The 24,585-nt window shown below is 35.7% G+C and overlaps 1 long non-coding RNA gene across 1 annotated transcript; it reads left to right on the top strand.

The window, feature by feature from the left end:
- Nucleotides 1-19,044: 19,044 nt before the first annotated feature.
- On the top strand, nucleotides 19,045-23,144 carry LOC112786782 (uncharacterized). The gene is made up of 3 exons (XR_003194323.3): nucleotides 19,045-19,663; nucleotides 19,751-19,912; nucleotides 22,857-23,144. It is a non-coding gene; the product is annotated as an uncharacterized lncRNA (long non-coding RNA).
- Nucleotides 23,145-24,585: the final 1,441 nt, after the last annotated feature.

Raw genomic sequence — 24,585 nt, 5'->3', positions numbered from 1 at the left:
AGTCCAAGATGTCTACTTTTTAACGCAATTGAGAGCGCACCAATTGAGCTTCTGTAGCTCCAGAAAATCCACTTCGAGTGCAGGAGGGTCAGAATCCAACAGCATCTGCATTCCTTTCTTAGCCTCTGAATCAGATGTTTGCTCAGGTCCCTCAATTTCAGCCACAAAATACCAGAAATTATAGAAAAACACACAAACTCATAGTAAAGTCCAGAAATGTGATTTTTGCATAAAAACTAATAAAAATATAATAAAGAGTAACTAAAACATACTAAAAACTATGTAAAAGCAGTGCCAAAAAGCATATAAATTATCCGCTCATCACTTAGCATGAGGACATGATATTCTTTAAGTGTGGGATGTGATAAATTCACATTTCATGGGATTTATTTGCTCTTCTTGGGTGGATTTTATTGACTTCTCTTGCATTGATTCACTAAATAGCATGGTTTTGTGAATTCTTTCTAAATTGTGCTTAAGATTGAAAACATACTTTTTTAGTCCTAAATTTGCTAATTTTAATTCACTTTAATTTCATTCAATGACTTCATGTGTTTAATGAAGTGATTTCAAGTTTCCAAGGCAAGTATGGATTGAAGGAGTGGGGAGAAAGCATTCAAAAGTGAAGAATTCATGAAGAAATGAAGTTTGGAGTGTTTTACAGCCTTGCGTACCAACAAGAATTCATGCATACGCACAATTGCAATTTTTACAGCCATGTGTACGCACAAGAATCGATGCGTACGCATGATTGCATTTTTTTATAGCCATGCGTACGCATGGTCAGGCATCTATATGTACGAATGCAATCACCTGACTCATTAATGAGAAGACACTGGGGGCAATTTCTAGACCTGCCAAAGCCTAATCCAACTCATTTTTGAAGCTATTAGAGGCCAAATTCAAGAAGGATAAAGTGAGAGCAATTAGGTTTAGTTAGAATCATGTTTTAGGATATATTCTAGAGAGAGAAGCTCTCTCTTCTCTCTAGAATTATGGTAGATTAGATTAAATTTCTCCTAGGTTTAGGTTTTAATTCTTGTCTTGATTTAGTTTTCATTACAAATTCTTGTTACTACATCCTTGCTTTCTTAGTTTACTTGGTATTTCTTGTATTTCGTTACTTTTATGTTATTGAACTCTTGTTGATTTTCATATTCTTTAATGCATTTGAAGCCTTTTTATGTTTCTTATTATTTAATTGAGTTGCTATTAGTGATATCTTGCATTTGGTAGTGTTAAATTTTATTATTCTTGCAATTTTACCATTCTTTTATTTTATGCCTTCCAAGTGTTTGATAAAAAATTTGGTTAGATTTTGGAGTAGATTTTTTGTATTCTTGACTTGGGTTGATAATTTAGAGACTCTTGAATTGTCAAAATCTCTTGTTGATTGGTAATTGAAGGTTGCTAGTTGGCTTGAATTTCACTAAATCTAGTCTTTCACTATGAGTTGGCTAGGAATTGTGAACTCATGTTAATTTTATTCAGTTGACTTTCCTTCATTTGCTAGAGGTTAACTAAGTGAGAGCAATTTACACTTACCATCACAATTGAGGATGAGAATGAGGATAATAATTCCAATTCTCAACCCTTGCCAAGACCTTTCTTAGTTGTTAGCTTTAATTTCTTTTTTATCAATATCAAAACCCCAAAAATACTTTCCCATAAACAAATTAAACTTTGATTGAGGGTTGTTTATTGGTTTGGATTTATACTTTGACGAGATTATTTTTGTAAAAATTCCTAACTGACTTTTTTTTATAACCAACAGAACTATTGCATTTTTTCTCAGTTTTCACATACATTATGTAATCACTAAACTATGTTTAACCCTTTATAAATACTATCCTTTAAAATTGTATTGTAACAGTATTCTTAATTCAAATATTTTATGTTTACCTCACAAATTAATTAAATAAACTAAACCTTGCTAAACACTTCATAATGATAACTCTAAGCCTTTTTTTCGCTCTATATCCTTAAGCCTTTGTTTTTTTCCTTTTCGTAACCACCTTAACCTTCTACTTCATTTCAGCTGATATCTCACAGAAAATCAAACTAATCGCTTAGGCCATACAAAAGGAGGTATACTTCAATGTTAAATAACAGCCTGATGACTGTGGCCCAATCTACAAATACTTTAGCAGCTCACGCTCAATTTCTCTCCCCACCATAACAAGCTGCGAGATGAGCCGTTTGTAAGCCACGTTGACATCTGTGCCACCACGGCGCAGACATAACATTTTGACCCTTCCTTGTTTAGCTAAGGGAACAGAAGGTGCATTCCTCAAGGTATTTTGAATATTTGCAATCACATTAACATTCTCCATCTGCATAACAACCTTCCATATATTTAAATCTTGTATATTGGTATGCCAGTAAAGTACACTGGCACATGTGAAAGTTTTCCAAATTTATATATTTTTAAATATTTTATCCGAATTTAAAGAAAATGTTGAAAACAAAATGATTATGTAATAAAGTCAAATTAAAGAAGTGAAGTGGTGGCACTTGCTGGCACAATGAAGCTAACATTATTACACTCGTCTCATCTCAACAAAAAGGGAAAACAAACGATATTATTTATATTTAGAAAAGAAAAGACAAGAAGCAGAAAATACATAGAAGAAAAAGTAAAAGAGAAAATAAAAAGATAAAGTAAGATGCAAAATGCTAAGTAAGAAAGAAAAGTAACACATAGTTATTCGTAACACATAAGATTCATCTGCGGGTTAAGGGGTCAAATACTCAAATCCTCACAAATTTTGATTAACAAAATTAGAAATCAATATAAAGAGACCCTAGATGACTGATCCGTGCCACAGGAAGATTGCACATGTGAAATAGCATTTCAACTAGGCATGCTAATAACGCGAGCAATGGGGGGGAGGGGGGAAACACAATGATTATTTATAATGTTGCAAACATGTCAAAAAGATTTATGTAGAAAAATAGACCAACAGAAACCCAAAATGATCCAGCATCACAAATTTTATAGAGCATATTTAGTTGCAATAAATGAGGCGAATAAATGGTGTAGTGTGTGTACCCCACTTACTAGTTACTAGCTTGGTCTCTAGGTCAAATGTACATTTATTTAATTGGATTGTGCCTATTTATTGCCTTTGCAACTCCCCTTGCCACAGGCAAATAGAAATTCAATTGAGGACTTTCAAAAATTCAAAACTATACATACAGTGTACTACATCTTCGGATTTGGATGAAGATTGTGGATTATACCTCTTTCTTCCCTACCTTTCAAGAGCTACATGAAGTTATAAATTGTCATATCCTATTATCTGCACAAGCTTCTATTTTGTATTTTCGTTTTGCCTCATCTAAATAACACTATACAAATTTTTTTAAAGAGAATGTAAAATTATTAAATGAATTACTGCATAATGATGACTACGCATCATGTTATGTTTTTCTATACTTTTTTATATCAAAAATTAATTTATAATGCCCAATTATTGAGTATTTGTTGTGCTTAAGTTGTATATTGCTTTGATCTTTTGATTTGATGAATTTTGTAGAAAATGGTGGAAAAAGAAGCAAAAGGCGCAAAAAAAGCTCAAAAGAAGAAAAGAGCTTAAAGGGTGAAGCATAGAAGATAAGAAACAGGGGAAAGCGCCTTTGGCGCTACGCTTTTCCCAAAAGTGTCCCTCATATCAGGAGAGCGCCTTTGGTGTAACGCTTTTCTCAAAGGCGCTTTGCATTCCTAGAAGAGAGCCTTTGGCGCTACATTTTTACCAAAGGCGCCTGCAAAAGAAGTTGGAAAATTCAGCCGGTGACTCGTACGCGTGTGTGACGCATACGCGTGAGAGTGATATTTTTAGCCGGTGACGCGTACGCGTGGGTGACGTGTATGCGTGAAAGTGATAATCTTGAAAGACCACGCGTATGCATGGACGAGGTGTGCGCATGGAAGAGCGCCTTTGACGTTAACGCTACGCCTTTGACGCCAACGCTGAAGATGACGCGCATGCGTAGGTGACGCGTACGCGTGATAAGTGCCAAAAAGCTTGATGACACGCACACGTGGATGACGCGTTGGTGCACGAAATTGTGATCGTCAATGGCGCCATCAACATGGTACGCTCAATTGTAATCTCAACTTTTTATCACAACTTCACACAACTAACCAGCAAGTGCACTGGGTTGTCCAAGTAATAAACCTTACGCGAGTAAGGGTCGATCCCACGGAGATTGTTGGTATGAAGCAAGCTATGGTCATCTTGTGAATCTCAGTCAGGCGGATATAGAATGATTATGGAGTTTTCGAAAATAAATAATAAAATAGGGATAGAAATACTTATGTAAATCCTTGGTGAGAATTTTAGATGAATGCATGGAGATGCTTTCGTCCCTCTAAACCTCTGCTTTCCTGCTGTCTTCATCCAATCAGTCTTACTCCTTTCTATGGCTGGCTTTATGTAAGGACATCGCCGTTGTCAATGGCTACTTTTGATCCTCTCTGGAAAGTGGTCCGAAGCGCTGTCACTGCATGGCTAATCGTCTGGAGGCGTCACCCTTGCCAATGGCTGCATCCTATCCTCTTGTGAAAATGGTCCAAATGCTCTGTCACAGCACGGCTAATCATCTGAGGTTCTCGATCATACTGGAATAGGATTCACCCTCCTTTTGCGTCTGTCACTACGCCCAGCACTCGCGAGTTTGAAGTTTGTCACAGTCATTCAATCCCAGAGTCCTACTCGGAATACCACAGACAAGGTTTAGACTTTCCGGACTCTCATGAATGCCACCATCAATCTAGCTTATACCACGAAGACTCTGATTAAGAGATCCAAGAGATACTCATTCAATCTAAGGTAGAACGGAAGTGGTTGTCAGGCACGCGTTCATAGGGAATGATGATGATTGTCACATTCATCACATTCAAGTTGAAGTGCGAATGAATATCTTAGAAGCGGAATAAGTTGAATTGAATAGAAAAATAGTAGTACTTTGCATTAATCTTTGAGGAACAGCAGAGCTCCACACCTTAATCTATGGAGTGCAGAAACTCTACCGTTAAAAATACATAAGTGAAAGGTCCAGGCATGGCCGAATGGCCAGCCCCCAAACGTGATCAATAGGATGAAAATATAATCCAAAGATGTCTAATACAATAGTAAAAAGTCCTATTTATAATAAACTAGCTACTAGGATTTACAGAAGTAAGTAATTGATGCATAAATCCACTTCCGGGGCCCACTTGGTGTGTGCTTGGGCTGAGCTTGAATGTTACACGCGCAGAGGCTCTTTCTGGAGTTGAACGCCAGGTTGTAACATATTTCTGGCGTTCAACTCTGGTTTGTGACTTGTTTCTGGCGTTTAACTCCAGACAGCAGCATAGAACTGGCGTTCAATGCCCTTTTACGTCGACTAAAATCGTTTAAAGTATAGACTATTATACATTTCTGGAAAGTCCTGGATGTCTACTTTCCAACGCAATTGGAAGCGCGCCATTTTGAGTTCTGTAACTCCAGAAAATCTACTTTGAGTGCAGGGAGGTCAGAATCCAACAACATCAGCAGTCCTTCTTCAACCTCTGAATATGATTTTTGCTCAAGTCCTTCAATTTCAGCCAGAAAATACCTGAAATCACAGAAAAACACACAAACTCATAGTAAAGTCCAGAAATGTGAATTTAACATAAAAACTAATAAAAACATCCCTAAAAGTAACTATATTCTACTAAAAACATACTAAAAACAATGCCAAAAAGCGTACAAATTATCCGCTCATCACAACACCAAACTTAAATTGTTGCTTGTCCCCAAGAAATTGAAAATCAAATAGGATAAAAAGAAGAGAATATACTATAAATTCCAAACTATCAATGAAACATAGCTCCAATTAGATGAGCGGGACTTGTAGCTTTTTGCCTCTTGAATAGTTTTGGCATCTCACTTTATCCATTGAAGTTCAGAATGATTGGCTTCTATAGGAACTCAGAGTTCAGATAGTGTTATTGATTCTCCTAGTTCAGTATGATGATTCTTGAACACAGCTATTTTATGAGTCTTGGCCATGGCCCTAAGCACTTTGTTTTCCAGTATTACCACCGGATACATAAATGCCACAGACACATAATTGGGTGAACCTTTTCAGATTGTGACTCAGCTTTGCTAAAGTCCCCAATTAGAGGTGTCTAGGGTTCTTAAGCACACTCTTTTTTTTTTTTTGCTTTGGACCTTGACTTTAACCGCTCAGTCTCAAGTTTTCACTTGACACCTTCACGCCACAAGCACATGGTTAGGGACAGCTTGGTTTAGCCGCTTAGACCAGGATTTTATTCCTTCAGGCCCTCCTATCCACTGATGCTTAAAGCCTTGGGATCCTTTTTATTTGCCCTTGCCTTTTGGTTTTAAGGGTTATTGGCTTTTTGCTCTTGCCTCTTGGTTTTAAGAGCTTTTGGCTTTTTCTGCTTGCTTTTTCTTTTTCTTTCTATTTTTTTTTGCCTATTTTTTTTTCTTTTTTTTTTGCAAGCTTTGTTCTTTGCTGCTTTTTCTTACTTCAAGAATCATTTTTTATGATTTTTTAGATTATCAAATAACATGTCTCCTTATCATCATTCTTTCAAGAGCCAACATATTTAACATTCTTAAACAACAACTTCAAAAGACATATGCACTGTTCAAGCATTCATTCAGAAAACAAGAAGCATTGTCACCACATCAATATAATTAAACTAAGGTCAAGGATAAATTCGAAACTCATGTACTTCTTGTTCTTTTGAATTAAAACAGTTTTCATTTAAGAGAGGTGATGGATTCATAGGACATTCATAACTTTAAGACAAAGTTACTAAATACTAATGATCATATAATGAAGACACAAACTTAGATAAGCACTTAACATAGAAATGAAAAACAGAGAATGTAAGAACAAGGAATGAGTCCACCTTAGTGATGGTGGCGTTTCCTTCTTGAGGAACCAATGATGTCCTTGAGCTCTTCTATGTCTCTTCCTTGTCTCTGTTGCTCCTCCCTCATTGCTTTTTGATCTTCTCTAATTTCATGAAGGATGATGGAGTGCTCTTGATGTTCCACCCTTAGTTGTCCCATGTTGGAACTTAATTCTCCTAGGGAGGTGTTGATTTGCTCCCAATAGTTTTGTGGAGGAAAATGCATTTGAGGCATCTCCGGGATCTCATGGTGATGAGCTTCATGCGCCTCTTGAGCTCCATGAATGGGCTCTCTTGCTTGCTCCATCCTTTTCTTAGTGATGGGCTTCTCTTCCTCAATGGGAATGTCTCCTTCTATGAAAGCTCCAGCTGAGTAACATAGATCGTAAATAAGATGAGGAAAAGCTAGCCTTGCCATGGGGGAGGGCTTTTCGGCTATTTTGTAGAGTTCAAGGGAGATGACTTCATGAACTTCTACTTCCTCTCCAATCATGATGCTATGAATCATGATGGCCCGATCCACAGTAACTTCGGATCGGTTGCTAGTGGGAATGATGGAGCGTTGTATGAACTCTAACCATCCTCTAGCTACAGGCTTGAGGTCCAGTCTTCTTAGTTGAACCAGCTTGCCTTTGGAGTCAATCTTCCATTGAGCTCCTTCCACACATATGTCCATGAGAACTTGGTCCAACCTTGATTAAAGTTGACCCTTCTAGTGTAAGGGCGTGCATCTCCTTGCATCATAGGCAAGCTAAACGCCAACCTCACATTTTCCGGACTAAAATCTAAGTATTTCCCCCTAGCCATGGTGAGATAATTCTTTGGGTCCGGGTTCTTACTTTGATCATGGTTCCTAGTGATCCATGCATTGGCATAGAACTCTTGAACCATTAGGATGCCGACTTGTTGGATGGGTTTTGTTAGAACTTCCCAACCTCTTCTTTGGATTTCATGTCGGATCTCCGGATACTCATTCTTCTTGAGCTTGAAAGGGACCTCAGGGATCACCTTCTTCTTGGCCACAACATCATAGAAGTGGTCTTGATGAGCTTTGGAGATGAATCTTTCCATCTTCCATGACTCGGAGGTGGAAGCTTTTGTCTTCCCTTTCCCTTTTCTAGAGGATTCTCTAGTCTTAGGTGCCATCAATGGTAATGGAAAAAACAAAAAGCTTATGCTTTTACCACACCAAACTTAGAATTTTGCTCGCCCTCGAGCAAGAAAAGAAATAATAGATAAAGAAGAAGAAGAAATGGAGGAGAGGGAGAGAGAGATGTGTTTCGGTCAAGAACGGGAAGAGAGGGTTGTGTTGTGTGAAAATGAGGAAGAATGGAGGGCTATATATAGGGAAGGGAGTGGGGGTAAGGTTTCGGCCATTAGGGTGGGTTTGGGTGGGAAATTGATTTTTAATTTTGAAGGTAGGTGGTGTTTATGAGGTAGGTTTATGGGGAAGAGTGGGTGGATGTGAGTGGTGAAGTGGTGATAGGGAAGAGAGATTGAGGTGATTGGTGAAGAGTTTTGGGAAAATGTGTTTATGGGATTGTGTGAAAGAGGGTGAGAAGAAGTGGGTGGGGATAGGTGGGGATCCTGTGGGGTCCACAGATCCTGAGGTGTTCAAGGATTTACAACCTTGCACTAAATTAGGCATGCAAAATGCCCTTGCACACAACTCTGGGCGTTCAGCGCCAGATTGGTGCTTGTTCTGGGCGTTGAATGCCCATTTGTTGCCCATTTCTGGCGTTGAATGCCAGAACCATGCTTGTTTTGGGCGTTCAGCGCCAGCTCTTCTCCAGGGTGCAATTCTGGCGTTCAAACGTCCAGATGCTGCCCATTTTGGGCGTTCAGTGCCAGAACCATGCTCTGTTCTGGTGTTGAACGCCAGCCAGATGCTTCTTACTGGCGTTTAAACGCCAATGAGATCCTCCTCCAGGGTGTGATTTTTCTTCTGCTATTTTTGATTTCGTTTTCACTTTTTATATTTATTTTGTGACTCCACATGATCATGAACCTAATAAAACATGAAAGAACAAGAAAAATAAAATTAGATAAAAATTGGGTTGCCTCCTAACAAGTGCTTCTTTAATGTCAATAGCTTGACAGTGGGCTCTCATGGAGCCTCACAGAGTTTCAGAGCATTGTTGAGACTCCCCAACACCAAACTTAGAGTTTGGTTGTGGCCTGCCAACACCAAACTTAAAGTTTGACTGTGGGGGCTCTGGTTGACTCTGCAGTGAGAGAAGCTTCTTATGCTTCCTCTCCATTGGTACAGAGAGATATCCTTGGGTTTTAAACACAAGGTTGTCCTCATTTAATTGAAGGATCAATTCTCCTCTGTCCACATCAATCACAGCTCTTACTGTGGCTAGAAAGGGTCTTCCAAGGATGATGAATTCATCCTCATCCTTCCCAGTATCTAGGACTATGAAATCAGCAGGGATGTAAAGGCTTTCAACCTTTACTAACACGTCCTCTACTTGTCCATAAGCCTGTTTTCCTGAATTGTCTGTCATCTCTAATGAGATTTTAGTAGCTTGCACCCCAAAGATTCCCAGTTTCTCTATTACAGAGAGGGGCATGATGTTTATCCCTGAACCAAGGTCACACAGAGCCTTCTCAAAGGTCATGGTGCCTATGGTACAAGGTATTAAGAACTTTCCAGGATCCTGTTTCTTCTGAGGCAATCTCAGTTGATCTAAATCACTTAGTTCATTGGTGAACAAGGGAGGTTCATCTTCCCAAGTCTCAATACCAAATAATTTGGCATTCAGCTTCATGATTGCACCAAGAAACTTGGCAGCTTGCTCTTCAGTAACATCCTCATTCTCTTCAGAAGAGGAATACTCATCAGAGCTCATGAATGGCATAAGGAGGTTTAATGGAATCTCTATGGTCTCTAGATGAGTCTCAGATTCCTTTGGTTCCTCAAAGGGAAGCTCCTTATTGATCACTGTACGTCCTAGGAGGTCTTCCTCCTTAGGATTCACGTTCTCTCCTTCCTTCACAGGTTCGGCCATGGTGATTAATTCAATGGCCTTGCACTCTCCTTTTGGATTTTCTTCTGTATTGCTTGAGAGAGTACTAGGAGGGATTTCAGTGATCCTTTTACTCAGCTGGCCCACTTGTGCCTCCAAATTTCTAATGGATGACCTTGTTTCATTCATGAAACTCACAGTGGACTTAGATAGATCAGAGACTAAGTTTGCTAAATTAGAGGTATTTTGTTCAGAGTTCTCTGTCTGTTGCTGAGTGGATGATGGAAAAGGTTTACTATTGTTAAACTTATTTCTTCCACCATTATTAAAGCCTTGTTGAGGCTTTTGATCCTTCCATGAGAAATTTGGATGATTTCTCCATGATGGGTTATAGGTGTTTCCATAAGGTTCACCCATATAATTTACCTCTGCTATTGCAGGGTTTTCAGGATCATAAGCTTCTTCTTCAGAAGATGCCTCTTGAGTACTGTTGGATGCAGCTTGCATTCCATTCAGACTCTGAGAAATTATATTGACTTGCTGAGTCAATATTTTGTTCTGAGCCAATATGGCATTCAGAGTATCAATTTCAAGAACTCCCTTCTTCATAGGCGTCCCATTACTCACAGGATCCCTCTCAGAAGTGTACATGAATTGGTTATTAGCAACCATGTCAATGAGTTATTGAGCTTCTGTAGGCGTTTTCTTTAGGTGAATGGATCCACCTGCAGAAGTATCCAATGACATCTTAGCCAATTCAGATAGACCATCATAGAATATATCCAGGATGGTCCATTCTGAAAGCATGTTAGAAGGACACTTTTTGGTCAGTTGCTTGTATCTTTTCCAAGCTTCATAGAGGGATTCACCTTCTTTCTGTCTGAAGGTTCGAACAACCACTCTAAGCTTGCTCAGCTTTTGAGGAGGAAAGAACTTGGCTAAGAAAGCCGTGACCAGCTTGTCCCAAGAGTTCAGGCTATCTCTGGGTTGAGAGTCCAACCATACTCTAGCTCTGTCTCTTACAGCAAAAGGGAAAAGCATGAGCCTGTAGACTTCAGGATCTACTCCATTAGTCTTAACAGTATCACATATCTGCAAGAATTCAGTCAAGAACTGAAAAGGATCTTTAGATGGAAGTCCATGAAACTTGCAGTTCTGCTGCATCAGAGAAACTAATTGAGGTTCCAGCTCAAAGTTGTTTGCTCCAATGGCAGGAATGGAGATGCTTCTTCCATGTAAATTGGAATTAGGTGCAGTAAAGTCACCAAGCATTCTCCTTGCATTATTGTTGTTGGGTTTGGCTGCCATCTCCTTTACTTGTTCGAAATTTTCAATAAGGTTGTCTCTGGATTGTTGTAATTTAGCTTCTCTTAGTTTCCTCTTCAGAGTCCTTTCAGGTTCTGGATCAGCTTCAACAAGAATGCCTTTTTCCTTGTTCCTGCTATGTCACAGTAAAGAGGTTCCTTATTGTTAGTAGAAGAAGAAAAGGAATAGGGGTGAAGAAGAATGAAGAATCCAAACACAATGGTAAGGATAAGAGCATTGATGTGAGATGAAGAGAAGTGTTAGTAGATGAATAAATAATTAGAAGGAGATGAGGGAGAAGGATTTTCAAAAATTATTTTTGAAAAAGGGTTAGTTATTTTCGAAAATAGTTTTTGAAAAAAGGTTAGTAATTTTCAAGAATTAAAATCAAAAATTAAAATAATTAGTTAATTAAAAAGAAATTTTGAAAAAGGGGGAAGATATTTTCGAAAATTAGATAAGAAACAAACAAAAAGTTAGTTAGTTAGTTGAAACAAATTTGAAAATCAATTTTGAAAAGATCAGAAGATAAGAAGTTAGAAAAGATATTTTAAAATCAAATTTTTGAAAAAGATAAGATGAGAAGATATTTTTGAAAAGATATGATTGAAATTAGTTTTGAAAAAGATTTGATTTTTAAAATCACAATTAATGACTTGATTCATAAGAAATCACAAGATATGATTCTAGAACTTAAAGTTTGAATCTTTCTTAACAAGCAAGTAACAAACTTGAAATTTTTGAATCAAAACATTAATTGATAATGTTATTTTCGAAAATTAGGAGATAAAGATAAGAAAAAGATTTTTGAAAAATATTTTTATAATTTTCGAAAATAACTAAGAAAAATGAAAAAAATTTGATTTTTGAAAAAGATTTTGAAAAAGATAGGATTTTTAAATTGAAATTTTGATTTGACTCATAAGAAACAACTAAATGTTAAAAAGTTTTGAAAAAGTCAACTCAAATTTTCGAATTTTATGAGAGGAAAAAGGAAAAGATATTTTTTTTTGATTTTTTGAATTTTTATGATGAGAGAGAAAAACATGAAAAAGACTCAATGCATGAAAATTTTGGATCAAAGTATGTGATGAATGCAAGAACACTATGAATGTCAAGATGAACACCAAGAACACTTTGAATGTCAAGATGAACATCAAGAACTTATTTTTGAAAATTTTTATATGCAAAGAAAACATGCAAGACACCAAACTTAGAAATCTTTCATGTTTAGACTCTATGGATGCAAGAATGCATATGAAAAACAAGAAAAGACACAAAACAAGAAAACATCAAGATCAAACAAGAAGACTTACCAAGAAAAACTTGAAGATCATGAAGAACATTATGAATGCATGATTTTTTTCGAAAAATGCAAGATGAACATGCAATTGACACCAAACTTAAAATCTGACTCAAGACTCAAACAAGAAACACAACATATTTTTTATTTTTATGATTTTCTAAATTTTTTTGTATTTTTTTCGAAAATTATTTGTGAAAAAGAAAAATAAGGATTCCAAAATTTTTAATATGAATTCCAAGAATCTTGCAATCTTAGTCTAAAGCTCCAATCTGAGGGTTAGACATGGCTTAATAGCCAGCCAAGCTTTAGAAGATACAAATCAGGCATACAACAGCTAATACTTCATCCAACTTCATATACTAATAAGAGGAAGCCTCAGTCTAAAAGAATTAGACATGGCTTTACAGCCTGCCAGGCTTCAATATGCTTCATGAAACACTAGAATTCATTCTTAAAAATTCTGAAGAAAAGTATATTTTTGAAAAGGTTTATAAATTTTTTTTTCGAAAATAAAGGGAAAATTTTTGAAAGATTTTTGAAAATTTTTTTTGAAAACTTTTTGAAAACAAAATAAGAAAGAAATTACCTAATCTGAGCAACAGGATGAACCGTCAGTTGTCCAAACTCAAACAATCCTCGGCAACGGTGCCAAAAACTTGGTGCACGAAATTGTGATCATCAATGGCGCCATCAACATGGTACGCTCAATTGTAATCTCAACTTTTTATCACAACTTTACACAACTAACCAGCAAGTGCACTGGGTCGTCCAAGTAATAAACCTTATGCGAGTAAGGGTCGATCCCACGGAGATTGTTGGTATGAAGCAAGCTATGGTCATCTTGTGAATCTCAGTCAGGCGGATATAGAATGGTTATGGAGTTTTCGAAAATAAATAATAAAATAGGGATAGAAATACTTATGTAAATCCTTGGTGAGAATTTTAGATGAATGCATGGAGATGCTTTCGTCCCTCTAAACCTCTGCTTTCCTGCTGTCTTCATCCAATCAGTCTTACTCCTTTCTATGGCTGGCTTTATGTAAGGACATCACCGTTGTCAATGGCTACTTTTGATCCTCTCTGAAAAATGGTCCGATGCGCTGTCACTGCATGGCTAATCATCTGGAGGCGTCACCCTTGCCAATGGCTGCATCCTATCCTCTTGTGAAAATGGTCCAAATGCTCTATCATAGCACGGCTAATCATCTGAGGTTCTCGATCATACTGGAATAGGATTCACCCTCCTTTTGCGTCTGTCACTACGCCCAGCACTCGCGAGTTTGAAGTTCGTCACAGTCATTCAATCCCAGAGTCCTACTCGGAATACCACAGACAAGGTTTAGACTTTCTGGACTCTCATGAATGCCGCCATCAATCTAGCTTATACCACGAAGATTCTGATTAAGAGATCCAAGAGATACTCATTCAATCTAAGGTAGAACGGAAGTGGTTGTCAGGCACGCGTTCATAGGGAATGATGATGATTGTCACGTTCATCACATTCAGGTTGAAGTGCGAATGAATATCTTAGAAGCGGAATAAGTTGAATTGAATAGAAAAACAGTAGTACTTTGCATAAATCTTTGAGGAATAGCAGAGCTCCACACCTTAATCTATGGAGTGCAAAAACTCTACCGTTAAAAATACATAAGTGAAAGGTCCAGGCATGGCCGAATGGCCAGCCCCCAAACGTGATCAATAGGATCAAAATATAATCCAAAGATGTCTAATACAATAGTAAAAAGTCCTATTTATAATAAACTAGCTACTAGGGTTTACAGAAGTAAGTAATTGATGCATAAATCCACTTCCGGGGCCCACTTGGTGTGTGCTTGGGCTGAGCTTGAATGTTACATGCGCAGAGGCTCTTTCTGGAGTTGAACGCCAGGTTGTAACGTATTTCTGGTGTTCAACTCTGGTTTGTGAATTGTTTCTGGCGTTTAACTCTAGACAGCAGCGTAGAACTGGCGTTCAACGCCCTTTTACATCGTCTAAACTCGTTCAAAGTATAAACTATTATACATTGCTGGAAAGCCCTCGATGTCTACTTTCCAACGCAATTAGAAGCGCGCCATTTTGAGTTCTGTAGCTCCAAAAAATCCACTTTGAGTGCAGGGAGGTCAGAATCCAACAACATCAGCAGTCCTTCTTCAACCTCTGAATCTGATTTTTGCTCAAGTCCCTCAATTTCAGCCAGAAAATACCTGAAATCACAGAAAAACACACAAACTCATAGTAAAGTCCAGAAATGTGAATTTAACATAAAAACTAATAAAAACATCCCTAAAAGTAACTAGCTTCTACTAAAAACATACTAAAAACAATGCCAAAAAGCGTATAAATTATCCGCTCATCACGCGTATACGTGAGTGCACGAGCACTACGCTTTCCTAAAAAATGCTACGCTAGCCTGGGAGCAGCATTCTAGTTCGATTAATCTCATTCCAAGTCCATCTAACTTCAGGCAAGCAAGCCCACGATTGTCAACCAATCAAGGCCACAAGAATCATCTAGAATAGTTAGTTTTCATTCGATTGTAATTTGCTTTCAATTTCATTTCAATTTGTAATTTAGGATAGCCTATATAAAGTCCTTAGTTTCATAGAATTAGGATCCTGGGGGAAAAAGAGAGGGGACTCTTGGCTGGAAACACATTTTAGAGGGGTCTTCGGACCTTCTCTCCGTATTTCTCTTCTCTTCCATTTTCTTTCTCACTTTGTAAATATTTTAGTTATGAATCACTAACTCTTTCCATTAGAAAGAGAGCTCTATTTCTATTTGATGGATTAACTATTTTTATTCTTCTTCTTCTAGTCATCTCTCTTGATTTATTAGAAATAATTTCGTTCTTCATATTAGCATTCAATTATCTTGGAAAAGAGATTGAATGTATTTAGGTTTTATGTGAACCTTGGAAGAGGAATCATAAAACCATGCTTAAAATCCTTTCTCACACTTGAGTATATTTGGGTAGGATGGATATTGTGACATTTAATCTATCCATTATTTGGGTCTATGAGGATGTGTGGTATAATCAGGGAACAAGCTTCATCTCCGTTTATGAGCAACTAGACCAAGGAATTCGCTATTGATCAAGATTAGGGAGATTGAGTTACCAAGGAATTGGGACTCAATCACTCATGATTGCCAAGAGGTCAATGAGTTGCATGAATGAAGATGAGATGAAATCAACTAATCCAGAGAATGCAATATCTCTTGATCCCAATACTTATTTTATCTTTCTTTCTTTTATTTACTTTATGGTTATTTACATTCTCTGCACTTTACATTTCCAGTACTTTACTTTCTTGTACTTTACATTTATGCCATTTACTTTCTTGCACTTTATTGCTTTCTTTTACTTTCATGCAATTTACAATTCTTGTTGTTCATCACTTTAATATGCTTGTCTATCTAGAATAATCAATTAACTATTGTTTGCTTAATCCGTTAATCCTCGTGGGATCGACCTCACTCTTTGTGAGTTATTACTTGACGACAATTCGGTATACTTGCCGAAGGAATTTTTGTAGTGATACATCAATTCCAATCATCACATAACAAAATGAGTCATGAATGCCAGTGCAATCAGCATAAACATATTTTGGCTATGCCATAGCTCATGAACTTTCCAGTAAAAACTATTGATCGGATACTCTTGTTCATTGATGTTTTGTGATTGTGTTTAATTTTAAACCATGTGTTTCATTTTAGGCATCTTCATCAACAATAGCATGCATGTTGTCAAATCACAATTCACAAACCTATATTTCACAAATTAAAACCCCCAAATTAAAATCCTAAAATCAATATCCTAAACCTCTGAAATTTTAGAACCAAATGGAAATCCATAAATACCCATCTGATAATGTAAGGACAGAGAGGACGATGAGAAGCACAGAGATGATAATGGTAAGGGCAGCACAACGAAGATCAGTGCAGGACAACAAAGAGGAGCGACGGTCAGTGCAGCGATGTGGTGGGGGCAACGGTCAACGGTGACGGTGAGAATGGCGAGGGTGATGAGTGCCAATGGTTAATGGTTTATGTGCGAAGGGGAGCTGGTCAGTGCAGCAATGTGATAAGTGGTGACTGGTAGTGATTAGTGAGTAGTAAGTGGAGGGCGACAGTCAATGGCGATGGTGATGGGTTTGTGCTTTTGGGGATACAGAAGGTGAGTGATGACGGAGCATCTTATACCTTTTTTCACAGCATTTTTAGTGTGTTTTTAGTTATATTTTATTACGTTTTATTAAGTTTTAGTGAGAAATTCACCTTTTAGATGCTACTTTGAGTTTTGTGCTTTTCTTATGATTTCAGGTGATTTTCGGGTGAAATTGGCATGTTTTGGCAAAGTCTGATTCAGAGGCAAAGAAAGGATAGCAGATGTTGTCAAATCCTGACCTCTGTGCATTCCAACGAGCATATCTTGAGCTACAAAAGTTTAATTGATGCGTTCTGAACAATGTTAGAATGCTAACTCTTAGAGCTTTCTAGCAATATATAATATTCTATACTCTTCTTTGGAAAGAACTGCCCAAAATGGGAGTTAAATGCCCAACTTATCCCCTTTCTGGCATTCAACGCCCAAGAAGGACCAACTCCCAAGTTGAACACCCAAGATTGGCGTTCAATGCCACCAAAGGAGCACAAGGCAGCGTGGACATTCCCTAGTAGGTGTTCAATGCCCACTCATCCAAGTTGGATGCCAAGCTCATCCCAAACACTCAACTAAAGTGGGCTCAGAAGTGGATTTTCGCACTCCTTAGTCTAGTCTATCTCATTTTTGTAATTTCTAATTATTATTAATATCTTTTTACGTCTAGTTATTAGTATAAATAGAAGGAATATCACCCTTGTTAGGGATTTTTGAACCTATCATACATTTTTCTCTATTTTTCCTGTAAAGTATGAGCAACTAAACCTCCTAAGTTAAAGATAGGAGCTCTGCTCACTCCTATGGATTAATTTTATTACTTCTTCTATTTTAATATATGTTTGATCACATTCTATGATGTATTGTTGTTCTTCATCTTTCTGAATCTTGGGTGGAACGAGAGTATGACCCCTTATTGCCTTAGCTGGATAGTATTGAGCTACAGCTTGAGAATACATCACAGGTTCCAATAGAGTATCTAGGCTAATTGGGATACGTGACATGAAATATCGTTAGTCGTGGGTAATTGAAGTCTTTGTGGTGTTAAGGCTAGAATACAGAGCATCATTCTCTGATCCGAAAGATCTGACCTTGTCTGTGGCATTTTGAGTAGGATCACCAGAGATTGAATTGCGCCAGCTTCACCCTCATTCAGATTGGATGACAATTAGCACCGGCGTGTGATCTGAATCAGAGGAGATTAATGACCACTAGCCTTGCCATTGAATGAATCACTCATTGTTAAAGTAGTCAATAAGAAGTAATAATCTAGAAGAACAAGCATCTCTAAGGCCTTAACTGATTTCCTGTCATCATTTCTACACTAGTTCAATATTGCTTTCTTTATTATTTTGTTTTATGCGTTTACAACAACAACTATCTCTTTTATTCGCCGGACTAACATCAGCAAGGTAACCATTGTTTGCTCAATCCAACAATTCTCGTGGGATCGACCCTCACTCACCTGAGGTATTACTTGGACTGTAACATCCTGCATTTTTGAAAATCTAATTATGAATAAATTGTGATTTTATTTTATTAAGTTTAAACTTTATAATTTTAAAAATTATTTTATTAGAAATAATTAAATAGATTCAGAGATAATTTCATTTTAAACCAATTAAGATTCTTAATGTAATTTTATATAATGAAATATTTTGTATAATTTTAGTAATTGAAAAATAAGAAAGAATTATATAATTTAATTTAAGTAACTTTTATCCTGAAAAAGTTACGATTTATTTTATTAATTTGATATCTTATTTTATAAATTAATTAATTAAGAGTAATTAAATTAGTTTACTAATATTTGGAGTTAATTCAATTAATATTCTTGTTTAAATTTTTATAGTTGGTTATTTTATGTATTTTGAAAATTATATAATTTAAATAATTTCTATTATGGATAAATTATGGTTTATTTTATTAGTTTTAGCTCTTTGAGATTAATTTATTAGGAATGATTAAATGAATTTTTATAAATACTTAAAGTTTAAGTAATTTTATTATAATTAGATATTTTGTAAATTGAAATTAAAGTTTCGGTGATAGAAAAATAATAAAAAATTATATCATTTAATTTGAATAATTGAATATTGAGTTTAAACTACATTTTATAAAAATGTGATTAATATATTTACTCTAGGATTTAAATTAAAAATAATTATTTGAGCTCGTTAATAGATTGATAGATAAAATCTCATGTGTTTTAAAAGTAATCTTTATAGCATTATATTTGAATTCTAAATTGTTATCCTATCATGAATATTTTGTAAAATTGTTATATTACTTGTATATATTTTTTCCTAATTTATCAAATCAAAATCTAATTTAATTTAAGATAAAAAAATTTCTAATTGATACCCTAATTTCACAAAACGCACACTACATACGTTCAGAGAAAAGAAAAGAAACAGTGAAGAGAGAAAGGGGAGCTCGAAGGGGGAAGAAGAGAGATCGAGAGGGGGAGATGGAGAAGTCGGGAGTCGGGGAGTAAGGGAATAGGAGGAAGACGCTGGGATGATCAAGAAGGCTTCGACTTCGTCATCCTCGTGCATCCGTCGCTGCTACCATCATCGATCAGAGCTGCTGCGCGTGGAGAGAAGGGGAGACGACGTCGCTGTCTCTGTTTGGGATAGCCGCTGCCGTTCAAGTCACTACAGGAGGAGAACGCCACCGCGTGAAGCGAGGTGATGAGCGAAGTAGAGCACGTACAGGAAGAAGGAGAACACGACGACTAGGAGGAGGCAGCGCCGCTGCCGTTGCTACTAGGGTTTGTCTTTGGAATTCCTGGTCGCCGCTATCGTTGCGGGTGAGTCAATTCTGTCCTAGCTATTAGAGTTACCATTTCTAAACCATTGTCGCTTTGAAATGATCCTGTCTCGGCCTCTAATATTCCTAATTATACTGTATTCGTTGGAATCGCCACAATTGGAGCTCATCGCTAGAGAAGACAAACTGTTGCGCCATCTTCTTCAGTTTGACTCTGAACCTCCATTCATAATCCAGTAATGTTTCCACTCTTGTTTTATTTAGAATTTTGTTTCTCTGCTATATTCTTATTTTATTTACGGCAGCCGATACCTTTGTTTTAGTGTTGCTGTGTTCTGCTGGAGCTGTCAAAATTGTTGTTGTTGGAGTGTGATCATGGTTGATGCTGCTGTCACGTCCCAATAATGTTGGAATTGTTGCTGCTGCTATGAATTCAAAAAGAGCAGGTTTATCGTGGTTAATTCCTTCCGGTTTAGCTAATCGAGGTAGGGGGTTTAAAATGATTTTAATTTAGGAATGCCAACAAGGTTTACTGAATAACTATAAATAGTATTAATAGTTGTGAGTAATTAATTGATTATATGAATGTAGGATTGTGATTGTGATTGTGCTTGGTGCTGTGATTGAATTGATTGTAATTATGTATGGTAGATGATTGAATTATTGATTATTGGTTGTTGAAATGGTTGTTTGGTATATTGCTATGGCTGTGAAAGTGACTTGAGATTAGTAGAGGATTGTGGTTTTGACAGATTATGTATAAATGGTTGAGACTAAGATAATCATTTGATATATTTGATATTGGATTGAGAATTGTTGAAGAATTAGGGCCTAAAAGACTAAACTATTATGAAGAATCTAGTTTTCAAAATAGAATGGTTTCTTTGAGGACGGCCTAGTAATTTGCTAGTGATCGAAATGGTATGAGATTAAAATCTGAATAAACTTTAACAAGTGTAGTTGTTAGGGTTTAAATTTGAAGGTTTCGTATTAACTGAAGATTTAGTTATGATTTTTCAAAGTTAAGCCGTAAAATCTGATTTTCTGCATTACCTTTAAGTGAAAACAGTAACTTTGAAAGACTGTAACTAATTCTGTGATGATCGGAATTGTGTTGAACCAAGTCCTGGTTAAACTTGGGAATAATTGGGACTGAATTGGAGAGTTTGAGATCTTTTCATTAAATATAAGATTTATGGTGAATTTTTGAGTAATGGTTGTGGGATCTGATTTTTACTGCAGAATTTTTGGAACAGAAGTAACTTGTTGGCTCTGCTGTGAATGTTCCGAATTTAATTTTGAAATGAAACTAATTTTAAATGAAACTTTAGTTCTATTATTTTAATGTCATAAAATTTCAGAACGGTTGAACTTGCGGTTTAAAAGATACGAATTTTTGAAATACGATGCATTATGCAGTAAAGGCCAGATTTTGTTTTCTTAAATCAGTAAATTTGGAAGTTTATAACTTTGAAACCTGGTTGGATATTGATGTGCAACTAATTGGAAGTGAAAATTAAGTATGTTTAGCATATGTGACTTAAATGTCAGGGCTATCCATGTTTTAATGAGTAATTTATGGGACTTGGAAGAAGATAAGTTCATTAAGTTTTAAAACAGAATTCTGCAGAGAATTAGTCAACTTCTAGGTTATATAACTTTTTCATTAAAAATGATATTGACCTGAAACCAATTGGAAAAGAAACTTGGATGAGTGAAGTTGAATTATATTAATTTTTAAAGTCATTAGATTTAACTTGGATTTTATATTGAATTTTGAATATCACATGCTGCTGCTGTTTTTCTGGTTTTACGCACTGCAGAGCAGTCACAATTTTTCCTCTATTCCTAAGGATAGAGAAACCAGAAATTATGATCTTTGGTTTATTAGAAATCTTATTTCAAGATGAACGCCTAGACATAAAGTTTGCACAATTCCGAGTTTATTTGCTATACTAAAAACAGAAAAGAAGATAGAGTGCTGAGAATGTCTGAGTGAGAGTTATGAGTTCATAAAATTAAAAATAAACCTTAGCGTCATAGGGCTGATTCAATGTTGGAATTTGTTTGATTCTGAATTGATTTGATATTGGAGAGGTTGAAAAGAGTTTGGTAAATTATTTGGTTGGGACCTGTAACGGTGGCTAAGTCCTATTTTTAAAGGAGATTATGTCCAAATTTTTATAAAAGTAAAAGGACTTAATCAAAATGAATACTTGAGACTTGTTTAACAATAATAACTTTATTGATTCTTTTGAGAAAATATATTTGGTTTATAAAGTTGTTAGCAAGGACGTGGGTTTTGTCCCGCTTGCATATTTACAATTACAAAAGAGTAAAGAGATAAAGAGAAAAAGAGTAATATAGATACAGATGAAAGAGTAATTAGAGAAAAGTAAAGAGATACAGAGAACAGAGCAACTAGAGTAGAGTAAAGAGATGCAGAGAAAAGAGAAACCAGATCAGAGTAAAGAGATATTTGTATATATATATATATATATATATATTAGTTGCTTGATGCAACCCAGAGTTATATTTATATATATTAGTTGCTTAATGCAACCCAGAGCTTCTGTAGGGAAACTAAGTTACCTACATCCATTTTCCGCTTCCCCAGAGCAGAGCAGAGTATATATATATTTTCCTGCAGTAAGTAGAGGCTGTCTCAAATGAGCGGCTATTATTATATGCGCATTTATTTAGGAACGGAAAATCGTATCCGGAAAAATCGGGACTACTCGTGACCGGATAAATGTCGGGATTGTGGGCAGCCAACTGACACATGAGCTCATGGCCTGTACTAGAACTAGACATTCATCATATGCATCTATGTGACATTGTTTAGGTGTATATATTGTAATTGGTTTGCCTAAGTGAATAATTCTGTTTAACTGCTAATTGCTATACTTGATGTAATTACTCTTGATTGTGTTTGAACCTCATTACCTGTGTTTGTAACTGATTGTTTGGATTGTGGTGATTGGATGTTGATTGAGTTGTTTGGACCTGAGGCCGTGACTGGTACATTTGAGGTCTAGTTCTGTATAAAGTATCTGACTGGTTCAGCATAGACTTAATGAACCTATGCTTGGAGCAGGATGATCCTTTATACCGCGTAGGTAACTTCTTTCATGTTATAGTCTAGTAAAGTATGAAAAATCAAACTGGTTCAGCATAGACTTAATGAACCTATGCTTGGAACAGATTGGTCATTCATACAGTTTAGGAAACTTTTAAGAGTTTTATAAAGAAAATATGGGTCTAGAATTTTGAATAATTAACTAATGCTTTTAAAGAAGGTTAATTTTCTTTTAGATGTCTCTGAATGAAATTAACTATTTGCGCTTTATTCTTTACTTTCACGGCATTCTCGACCTCTACTGAGAACATGTGGTTTGGTTCTCACCCCCAAATTTTCCACCCTTTCAGTGACACAGGTTTGAAGACGCAATTTGAAGCTGCGAGCGATTAGTAGGTTTTCTTTATGGTTTTAATTGGTCTGGTAGAGTCCCCTCGCTGATTGTCCCTTGAGATTTTATTTCATATAGAGGGGTAGGTTTGGTATATCGTATTTGAGTTTTATTTGGTTTCTTTTGTATAAGAATTATTATCAATAATATTTATGTGATTATTATTATTTGTAAATGTTTGAATTATGACTTTAAAGAATAAAAAAAGAAAAAACAAAATTTTCTGGCATTTTTCTTAAAACTGAAACGCGAACTCGATACAATGGCTCGATAATTAAGTAGTTAATACTAGAGAAGGTTACGTAATGTTCTTTCTAGTGGAAATACCCTGACTTAAGCAAGGTATTTTGCTGGACGGGATGTTACATGGACGACCCGGTGCACTTGCCGGTTCAGTTGTGCGAGTTCTAATTTCACGCACCAAGTTTTTGGTGTCGTTGTCGGGGATTGTTCGAGATTGGCAACTACCGGTTGTCTTGCTCCTTAGATCCGGTACTTTTTACCATTTCTTCTTTTAATTTCTTTTCTTGTTAATTTTCAAAAACTCTTTAAAAATCTTTTTCAAAAGAAAATTTTCCGTTTTTAATCATCTTTTTTTCTTTGTTTAAGTCTTATGTCAATTTTTAAGATCTGTGTCCCTTTGGATTTTGTTTCTTTTCTTGAGTTTTCAAAAATTGTTCTTGTTTCTCTTTCTTTGTGTTTGAAATTTTTGGTGTTATTTTCTTTTTTGATTTAAAAAATTTTTAAGTTTGTTGTCTTTTAGTGTTTTTTCTTTTTAATTTTTGAATTTAGTATTTTTTAATTTTAAAATTTTTAAGTTTGGTATCCATCTAGTGTTTGTCTTTTCTTCTTTTTAATTTTACAAAAAAAAAAATATACACATATTTTCGAAAATCTTTAAAAATTTGATTTCAAATTTTAAATTTTACGCTCCATTGGTATCTTTTCCTTTAATTTAATTTTCTTGTTTATATGTTTATCTTTAATCTTTATCTTATCTTTTTCTTTAATTTTCAAAATTTCTTAACTTATCTTTCTTTTTAAAAATTCAAATTTTAAAAGTTTAGTATTTGGTTAGTTTTTCTTTCTTTAAAATTTGAATTTCAAAATCATTCTTTGACTTTCTCTTTTTAATTTCAAATTTTAAAATAAAATCTCTTGTCTTAAATTTTTGAAATCTTATCTTATCTTGTTTCTCTCTCTTTTGAGCTAATCTTTTTAATTTTTGAATTCCAAAAATTCCTTTTAAACTTCATCTTTTTGAATTTTCAAATATTTTTAAAATTAAATCTTTTATCTTTTGAAAATCTTGTTAGTTACTTGTTTATTTTATTTAAATTTTAAAAGTTTGGTGTCTCTTAAATTCTTCTCTCTCTCATCTTTTTCGAAAATCTCCTACCTCTTTCTCTCTCTTCTTTGTCGAAAATTTTCAACTCTTTTCTCTCTTTATTTTCAAAAATTCTTTTTTAATAAAAGACACATGTATTTTGTTTTTCTCTTTATCTAAGTCTCTGCTGCACGAAATTGTGATCACACTTTTCACAACTCCGCACAACTAACCAGCAAGTGCACTGGGTCGTCCAAGTAACACCTTACGTGAGTAAGGGTCGATCCCACGGAGATTGTCGGCTTGAAGCAAGCTATGGTCATCTTGTAAATCTTAGTCATGCAGATTCAAATGGTTTTGA

Source organism: Arachis hypogaea, chromosome 20 (assembly GCF_003086295.3).
Source record: "Arachis hypogaea cultivar Tifrunner chromosome 20, arahy.Tifrunner.gnm2.J5K5, whole genome shotgun sequence".
NCBI classification, from domain to species: domain Eukaryota; kingdom Viridiplantae; phylum Streptophyta; class Magnoliopsida; order Fabales; family Fabaceae; genus Arachis; species Arachis hypogaea.
The sequence above is the reverse complement of the archived record's forward strand: the minus strand, read 5'-3'. Positions and strand labels throughout refer to the sequence as shown.